This window comes from Manis javanica, chromosome 6 (assembly GCF_040802235.1).
Source record: "Manis javanica isolate MJ-LG chromosome 6, MJ_LKY, whole genome shotgun sequence".
Classification (NCBI taxonomy): Eukaryota; Metazoa; Chordata; class Mammalia; order Pholidota; family Manidae; genus Manis; species Manis javanica.
This window is the reverse complement of record NC_133161.1, coordinates 140,894,764-140,904,850: the sequence shown is the minus strand read 5'-3', so window position 1 is coordinate 140,904,850 and position 10,087 is coordinate 140,894,764. Positions and strand designations below refer to the sequence as shown.

General features: G+C 36.6%; 1 pseudogene; it reads right to left on the bottom strand.

The window, feature by feature from the left end:
- Nucleotides 1–749: 749 nt before the first annotated feature.
- On the bottom strand, nt 750–1,698 carry LOC108397631 (olfactory receptor 6M1-like; annotated as a pseudogene).
- Between the last annotated feature and the right edge of the window lie 8,389 nt (nt 1,699–10,087).

The window sequence follows — 10,087 nt, the reverse complement described above, 5'->3', positions numbered from 1 at the left end:
GACAGGTCATTAAATTCCTTGATAACATTTTCCTCTTCTAAATAAGTAAATTAGTAGAAGCCATCTTTTTCCAATTGGAACAATGAGATACCCCTACAGGAAAATTAGTTTTGAACTCAGATAGTTTTAAATATATATCCATATATATTCTGTGTATATTAACATGCATATTAATATATGTACATATTTTAGGACACTGTACAAACCCTGAGATATAGTCTCCTCTTCCTTGTTATTATTATTTAAGTATTTGGCTTTCAGAGATATAACCAATCATCTTGCAACACCTTAAAAGACCCAGTAAGAAGGATTCACATTTCATTACATGTGGTTTTGTGGTTGCATTTCTTAGAGCATTCTGGTTAAGTCTCCAATAACCACAAGAAAAAGTAAAACCACAAACTGTATTTCTTACTTCACAGGTCAGAAAAATAAGATTCAGATAGGAAAAGTATCATGTGATATAAAGAAGAGATAGAACCAGGCTTGAAATTCAGATTTTCTGACTTTAGCATTTTTGTTTTCCATGATATTCTCTGTGTAAGATGATCCAAAAATAGAGTTTGGAGCACTTGATTCTCTGTAAGGCAGAATTTTCTCCTTGGACCTTGACTACAATATTTTGTATCTGATGTTCACAAAGCCTTGTCAATGTCTTAACTTACTATCTTTGATTTTCTGGTCTTGAGGCATGCCTGTGTTCACACTGAGCCCAAGAGTAGAAATTAGCCACTCTTAGCAAACAAACATTAAGTTCTCCTGTGTGATGAGAACATAATTTTCTTGACAGCTTCTCTCAAAACTTCCTTTACCTTTTCATTCCTAAGACTATAAATAAAGGGGTTCAGAAGAGGGGTCACCATTACGGTGAGGACAGCTGTCACTTTGTCAAAATCCAGTGACTGGCTCTGGCTGGGCCTCATGTACATGAAGATGCTGCTCCCGTAGGCAATGGAGACAAACGGTGATGTGAGAAGCACAGGTGGAGAAGGCCTTCCGACGTCCCTGGGCTGAGGGGATGCGCAGGATGGTGGAGATGATGTAGGTGTAGGACACAGTGCTGAGAACCAGAGAGGTCAGGAGGATGAGGGTCGATAATATGAAGCTTATCATCTCAATGAAACGAGTGTCGATGCAGGCCACGTGGAGCAGGGGGGCCAGGTCACAGAAGAAGTGACTAATTTCCTTGGAACAGAAAGGCAGTCTGGCCACCACAGTCACTGGGCAGAGCCCTGAGAGGAAGGCCCCTGCCCAGCATCCCAGAACCAGCAGGACACAGACCCTGCTGCTCATGATGACGGTGTAGCGCAGGGGGTTACAGATGGCCACGTAGCGGTCATAGGACATCACTGCCAAGAGGATGAACTCCACAGTTCCCAAGAAAAAAAAGAAATATATTTGGGTCATGCAGCCAGCCAAAGATATGGCATTCCTGCCTTCTTTGAGACAGGCCAAGAGGTTTGGGGTAACCGATGTTGTGTATAAAATGTCCAGAAATGACAAGTTACTGAGGAAGAAGTACATTGGGGTTTGGAGGCGGTTATCAGCCCATATGAGGGAAATGATGACCGTATTTCCTGTTAGCGTGAGCGTGTACGTGAGCAGGAGGACCACGAAGAGGGAGACCTGAAGCCTGTGGAGAGCAGGGAAGGCGGTCAGGGTAAATTCAGTCACTGCGGTGCCGTTGTGCGTGTCCATGGCAGGCGATGCCTGGTGGGCATCGTGTCTCTGAAAAAATCGTAACAGATGAAAACCAGCTTAAATTTGAATTCTCATGAATGACTAGATGATAGAATAAAACCCTAGAGTAAAAAGGGAGAGTGGTATATTTTCATCCTGCCTCTGACTTTAGTACATGTTAGACTGGGATAATTTACATGTATGAGAGATGTATATGGTCATATGTATATGGCTGAGTAAATACTAACCTCAGTATTCTCACATTTAAAATTATCTCCATGGTCCTACAAAATTCTAATCTTTAGGATTTTGTTCTCTGTTACCCAATTCTCATTCCCTTTCTTTGACTCTACTTTACCTGCTATTTTCCCTGCTAAGTTCTGTGTTGAAGAAGAGAGACAGACTTAACTGAGAACCCAGTCAATCTACTTGGGAAATGGAATAATAGAATGCTAACCAACATTGAGTCACTTCTCTCAAAGTTATTTCAGCTTTTCAGGTATTGTCCAAACCAAAAGCAGATACTCTGAAAAGTGACCAAGAGAGTAAAAAAAAGGGAGGCTGTTTCTACTCACTTTTGTTACACGTTTTGTGTTGAGCATCAATATGCTATGTAGTTGGACCCAAGTTATTTTGATGTTACAAAAACAGATCTCTCCATAAGGCTGCATAGTTTTCCTTTGTTTCTCTTTATTATAATGGCAGATTTTTGTCTACGCTGTTACAGAGCAAGTAGGTCAATTATATATGCTTCAGAACTTGCATAACCTTCTTGAATATTTAAAAAGTCTTTTGGTAAAATGATTAGTGTGTTCTTTGCTCCTTGTAATGTTATGTCTATGGCATCACCCAGAAGAATAACACACATTCTCACCCCCTGCCCCACACCGTTCCGTAGTGATTCTTACAGATTCTCTGAAAAAGACCTATGACACGTTATATTCTTTGCAGCCATCTGAAGACCAGGTTATTAATAGAGTGCAAAGATGTGGGTGTAGAGAGACGGTGTTTGAAATGCTCGGCTTACCCTTTGAATCCTGCTCCATTTTGCTGAACATCTACTGCAGTCTATATATCCAGTCGAAGCACTATCCTTTGAGCTATTGTTTTGTGGCTAATCCTGTAGTTTTAAATTAAAGTGACTGATTTATGAACCCAGAATTAGTTCTTTCAGACATGGAGCCCATCCAGTTTCTCTTTAAGGAGGTCATTTTCTTCATGGTCTCTGAGAAAACTAACTCCTAGGAATTGTTTTCTCCTTAAAGACTTTTTTTCTGAACAGATTTCCATCTTCAACATTTTCTGTGCATTTCTTAGATCCTTATAGTTTCTTTATTATTTCTATTCACCATTTATTTATCCCACAAATGAAGTCATCCCTATCATATTATGAATAAGGATTTTCTTCACCTTCTCTGTTCTCATTAAGGAAATACTGGTTTCTTAGAAGTCTTTCACATTTCTAGGTTGTTGGTAAGTGAAGTCCTTTAACAGGCCTACTGGTTCCCACCCATCTAAGATGATTTTCAAATGCAGCTGGAGCTGAGTAACCTGACATGCTGTTGAATTTAGTAGTATAGCCCCTTTTGCTTTCTCTTCAATTCTTGGCACCAGATTCCACCTCTGTTAAAGAAGTGCATTGGTCATCTACACATTTCTTTCTAGTCTAAATATTTCCCTTGTTTTCCATCATGATAGGTACCTTATCTATTTAATCCCCCATCCTTTGAGCACAAAAGGAGCTCATTTATTAAGTGTACATTAAATCAGAATTGATTAATCATGGGGTAGCAGCTATCCCACGATTAAGCAGTAGTAAGCTCCATAGTTGGCATTTTCCTATATCAGATCCAGACTTTTATCATAACCTGGGCCTTCCTGGTATGTGAGGCCTGTTCTCAGTTTCTTTGTGGTCTGTATCGTTCTGGATGACGGAATGCTGTGATATTGATGCTGACTCCGGGAAGGGATCCAAACACCATGTATACCTAAATGACCAGGCCTTTCAGGGCTTAGAGATGGGGAGGGTCACAAGAAGGGGAAAGTCTAGGATAAGCACAGCAGTTTACAATAGCAAGGGGGCATTATTCCATTTCCAGCGGTAAGCTTCCAAACTGTTACAAGGCGGTTTGTTTCATCTTGTTACCAAAGGACGCCGAAGGGTCTCACCCATTGAAACGGCGTGTTCGTACTAGCAGCAGCTCTTTCCACCATAATTATTCTAATGTTGACTCCTCCCACGGCTCCTGCACCCACATAGTGCACTTCCAAACTGTTTCCCACTGCACGAAAAGGCATAACCCTGTCTGGTGGACAAGTATCAATATTATGCAGATCTAGGGTAGAAATAGAGTTTAGCGCACTGTGTAGACACCTAGAAATGCTTAAAATGGCTTCTCTGTTCCCCTCCCCCTTCACCACTGTCAAGACTGGAGATTTAATGGCATTTTGAGACAGAACAATGTGGATCCTCAAGTAGCTGCCTGTCATCCATTCCATTGTTCCTTCCACTTTTTCTAGTTAACTCTCTCACCACCTCCATCGTGTCCTGTATTTTTTGTCTTGCCTTTATAGTCTTTGGTGGGTCGGATAGGAGCCTGATTCTCCTCCGTTATTGTAAAAGGTAGGCAATTTGGGATCATTGAAAGCATTATGTCACTTTTATAATTTAGTTTTTTGGTATCATTAATCTACAATACATGAGCAACAGTATGTTTACTCGACTCCCCCCATCATCAAGTCCCCTCTACATACCCCATTACAGTCACTGTCCATTAGCATAGTAAGATGCTGTGTCACATTTCAATGAAAAAAATTGCGGGATGATTGAGCACAGAGTTGTTGTTCACCATGGTTGTCATAGGCTGACATAACCATGGAAACAACGATATCTAGAGCTTTCTATTCTGTTGTACTTAAGTAAATGTACTTCTTTGAGAAGAAGTAAAGATGTAGCATTGCTCTCCTTCGTGGAGTCTCTTAACTTGCTGTGAGTGAAACAACGTGGCTTCTTTGTGTTAGCATTTTCTAGACTATCTTTGTGCCCTTGGGAGCCCGTCATGTCTAGGAGGAAACATTCTGCAACACGACAATCTGTGCTTAACAATTTAAATGCAACCTTCCAAATTCAGGCTTTTGTTTTTCTTTTTTGGTATTTTTCTTCATTACCATTTTTCTGTGCATCCTTTAAGAATTGCATAAAATGGCACACAGTTAAAGATTCAGTGTTTAATCAGATAAATGTGGAGTAATGAAAAAAGTACAATAGGTTTTGGAATCAATGAAGCTGTGTTTTATTTCTTGCTTGTCCACTTGTGGCTTTGTGACCTTTAAATGATTTTTAAGCATTCTGAGTCTTATCTTCCTCATCTCTGACATGACATCGTCATAGTGCTGTAGTCGACGTCCGTAGAAAAGGCCTATCACAGCGATGTACATATACTTTGCTTTCAACAAATGTTTGTTAACCCCATAGGGCTGGGGAAGGAAGAGCAGAAAAGGACCAGGATGTGGCAGCGGGTGAGGATTAGTGATAATTTGAGATCTTTGCTGTTACAGTGTAATGTGATAAAGTTTAATTGTAAGTGGAATCCATTGAAAACTTTCATTTACATACTCATGGGGTATCTATAACACTTACTATCACTCTCTAAAATTTTTGGCGGAGCAGTAATTACACTTCAATTTCTAAAATAAACATGTAAACAACTTTAGGAAGATTCACGCTGTTTAAAGTATTAATATGGATAGTTACATAATAAAGTATACTTACATCACACTGATTGAAGAGCAGTTGGTACTTTCTTCATTCAAATATATTAATATTCTTGAATTATGGTATTTTTTCTTCCTTCTTTGCAGTCATTATTCTTTAAATTCTTTAATTGCTTCAATTTTGAATTCTAAATAAATTGCTCTTAAACTGACACTCTTCCTATGATAGTTAAATTCTTCCAAAAATACACCAAATGGTAATTCAACTTCTGCTTAAGTACTTTGTTCTTCCTCCTTTGAATGAAAATCTGTCTTTTTTATAAACCTCTAATAACTTTTCCCAGTTCTTTTTCTTTCTCCCAATGAAAAAAAATCTACATCTGGACTTACAGTGAGAATAATGCAAAGTATTAAACTATCATTTCATCTTTTCTTTTATAATCCAGTGCATCTCAGACTCTAAGACGCTTCTGAGTTCTAAGTAGTATGTGCTCTGAATCACATTTTTGCCAAGGGGAGAAGAATGATTTAGTTTGGAGATGAAAGAAGTAATAAACAACTGAATTAAGAGCAGGTCGTCTGATTTATGTTTTAGTTTCCTAACAAAAATGATGATAACTCCCTATTTCTCATTTTTTTTCCATAGGAATGCAATTTTTGTCTATTCAGTGAATTTGTTTTGTGGATCCACCCGGAAACTTGGAATTATTCAAAACTATATGTCGTACTAGAAGTTTAAGGGTATATGATCCAGCCTGGTCCTAAAATATGCTGCAATGTCTCCACCACGCTGCTGTTCAACGATGTTAAACCCACTATTTCTTAAGGCCCATCATTCCCTTTTAAGCCCTCATTGTTAAAGTTTGTATTTGCATTCAATGAAGTTTGTCTCTAAACTTTCATCATTTGGTTAAGTCCCCCCTGTTCATTCATCTGGCTTATTGTGACTTGATTTTAGACACCCACCTTGTGAACTGCCTATAAATTACTATTACCTTGCTTATATGAAAGTGACTACAATCAGATGATTTTTTTGTTCACCTTTAGAGATTTGGTTTAGAATGGCACTTGGGATGGTGGCATAAAAAGATTAATTATTATTGCATTCACAGACTGTTAGAATTGAAGTGACTAATGACAGTTGCAAGGTGAAGGTCTCTTAGGAGATACACTTGGGTGCTTATTTCTTTTAAGAAAAACTTAGAGAATTGCTTTAAAGCCTCTGGGACCAAAAACTAGGAAAACTTAAAAATGCTTTTCTCTGAAATATTCATAGTGAATTGAAATAAGCTTTATATAGCAATAACTTTAAATTGCAATAACTTTAAGTTGTGTATTGCAAAATGCAATAATTTGTTGAGTTTTGACAAACATATACACTCATGCAGCCATGGTTTAAAACAGTTCCATCATCTTAAACAGTTCCCTCATGACCTTTTGCAGGCCTTGCTCTCCCCTCCATACCCCAGCCCCTGACAGCCAGTGATGTTTTCAGTGCAATTTTGAATTCTCTAGAATTTTATATAAAAGCAATCTCACAGCATGTAGTCTTCTGTGTTTTTGTTTCTTTCACTTAATCTGATGCTCTGAGGTTAATCCCACTGTTTCAGGTATTAGCAGTTTCTTCTTCTGTATTACTGAGATTATGTGTGTAGGTGGTATAGATACATCACTGTTTGTTTATTTACCAAGTGATGAACACTTGAGTTGTCTTCAGTTTTGGGCTATTATGAATAAAGCTATGAACATTTGAGTTCATGTTTTCAAGTGAATATTTGTTTTCATTTCTCTTGGATACATTCTGAGAGGCAGTATTACTGCATTTTATGGTGTGTATGCACTTAAATATATAAGGAAGTATTAAGGTGTTTTCCAAGGTCATGTAGCATTTTAATTTGTACCAGGAATCCATGAAAGTCCCACAGTTCCACATCCATGCCAACACTTGGTGCTTTCAGGCCTTTAAATGTTGGCATTCCAGCACATGTACAGTGGAATCATCTTATGCATTTTATTTATTTTTTAAGTTTTCTCAGGTATAACTGATAAATAAAATTTGATGCATTAAGATTGGACATTATATACATGATTATGTAAGTGATATCATGAGCAAGTAATTGACACATCTTTCACCTCATATCATTACCATTTGTTTGATTTTGTAAGAATGTTTATGGCCTACTATCCTAGCAAATTTCAAGCACAAAATACTGTATTATTAAATATAGTCACCCTGCTTTACATCAGATCCCCAGAGCTTATTCATGTTATAACTGAAAGTTTGTATTCTTCTATCAACATCCCCCCACACCCTTTATTCTCCAGTCCCTGATTCTACCATTCTACTCTTTGTTTGACTTTCTAAAAATTTCCATGTATATGTGAGATTATATAGTATTTTTGTTTTTCTTTCTGACTAAGTACACTTAGCATAATGCACTCTAGGTACATCCATGTAGTAAATGGCAGGAATTCCTTTTTTTTAAGGCTGAATAATACTCTGTTATATATATATGTGTGTGTGTGTGTGTGTGTGTGTGTGTGTTCTTTATCCATTCACCTACCCTTGGATATTTAAGTCATCTCCATCTCTTGGATATTGTGAATGGTAATGCAGTGAACATGGGAGTGCGCATATCTCTGAACTGATTTTATTTCCTTTGGCTATATTCCCAGAAATGGAATTGCTGAATGTTTTTGTTTTGAGGAAACTGCAATCTATGCCTGAGCTGATTTACATTTCTACTAATAATGCTGAAGGCTTCCCTTTCTCTACATCCTTGGCAATAAATGTTATCTGTTGTCTTTTTTATCAAGTCCTACCTCACAGGTGTAAGATGGCATCACCTTGTAGCTTCAATATACATTTCCCAGATGATTAGTGATCAGCAACTTTTCATGTACCTACTGGCCATTTGCATGTTCTTTGGAGAAATGTCTATTTAAAGTTCTTTGCCCAATGCAAAATTAGGTTAAATGCTCCTTTCTTTCTTTGTTTTTGTTATTGAGCTATAAAATTTTCTTATATAATTTGGGTATTTATCCCTGACTGGATATATGATTTGCAAATGTTTTCTCCCATTCCATAGGCTGCCTTTTCACTCTGTTGATTGCTTCCTTCATTGCGCAGATGATTTTTAGTTTGATATAGTGTCATTTGCTTATTTTTGCCTTTATTACCTGTGTTTTAGGTGTCTTATGCAAAAAAAATAATGGCCAAGACCAATTTCAAGGAGCTTTTTTCTTCTAGATGCTTTAGGACTTACATTTAAGTCTTTAATCCATTTTGAGTTATTTTTCGTGAATGGTATAAGATGGGGCTCAGTTTCATTCTTTTGCATTTAGATATCCAGTTTTCCCACCACCCTGTGTAGAAGAGACTATCCTTGCCTCACTGTGTATCTTGGCACTCTTGTAAAAGATAAGTCAACTACATATGCATGATTTTATATGTGGGCTTTGGATTCTGTTTCAACGGTCTGTGTGTCTTTTTTTATATCAATACTAGACTGCTTTATTTATTATGTTTTGCAAGATAGCTTGAAATCAAGACATGTGATGCTTCCAATTTGTTCATCATTCTCAATATTTGGCTATTTGGGGTGGTTCCATATAAATTTTTGGATAGTTTTTCTGTTTCTGTGGAAAGTCAGTGGAACTTTGATAAGGACTGCATTGAATCTGTATATTGCTTTGATAGTTTGGACATGTTAGCAAAATTAATTCTTCTAATCCATCAACATGTGATATCTTTTATTTGTGTCTTCCTCAATTGTTTAACTCATAGTTTGAAAAGTTATATATAAAATTTTAAATATATAAAATTAAAATTTTAAATATAAAATATATATAAATCATATATAGTTGTAGAACATTGTTATTATATTACACAAAATATATTATTATATATTTGATACAGATTTCAGTGTACAGTTCTTTCACCTCCTTAGTTAAATTGATTCCTAAGTATTTTATTCTTTTGGATGTTATTGTAAATGGGATTATTTCCTTAATTTTGCTTTCTGATAAGTCATTGGGAGTATAGAGAAATACAATTGATTTTTGTTTATTGGTTTGGTATCCTGCAACTTTACTGATTTTATTAGTTCTAACAGTTTTTTGGTAGAATCTTTAGGATTTTAAGAATTTCCATATATAAGATCATGTCATCTGGAAAGGTAATTTTAGATGTTCTATTCTGATTTGGATACCTTTTATCTCTTTTCCTTATCTAATTGCTCTGCCTAGCAATTCCAGTGTTTTGTTGACTAGAAATGGCAAGAGGACACGCTTGTTTTGTTTCTCATTAGAGGGAAGATTTTCAGCTTTCATTGGGCATGATGTGAACTGTGTGCTTGTCATACATGGCCTGCATTACATTCAGGTATATTCCTTCTTTGCCTATTTAATTGAGAGTTGTATCATAAAAGTATGTTGAATATTTTCAATTGCTTTTTCTGCATCTACTGATATGATCTTATGATTTTTATTCTTTATTAGTTAACATAGTGGATCACATTGATAGATTTGTGTGTGTTGAACCATCCACACATTCCTGTAGTAAATCTAATTTGATCATGCTATAGAATCCTTTTAATGTGTTTTTAAATTCTGTCTGTTAGTATCTTGTTGAGGATTTTTGCATCAATATTCATCAAGGATGTTGGCCTCTAATTTTCTTTTCTTGTATGAT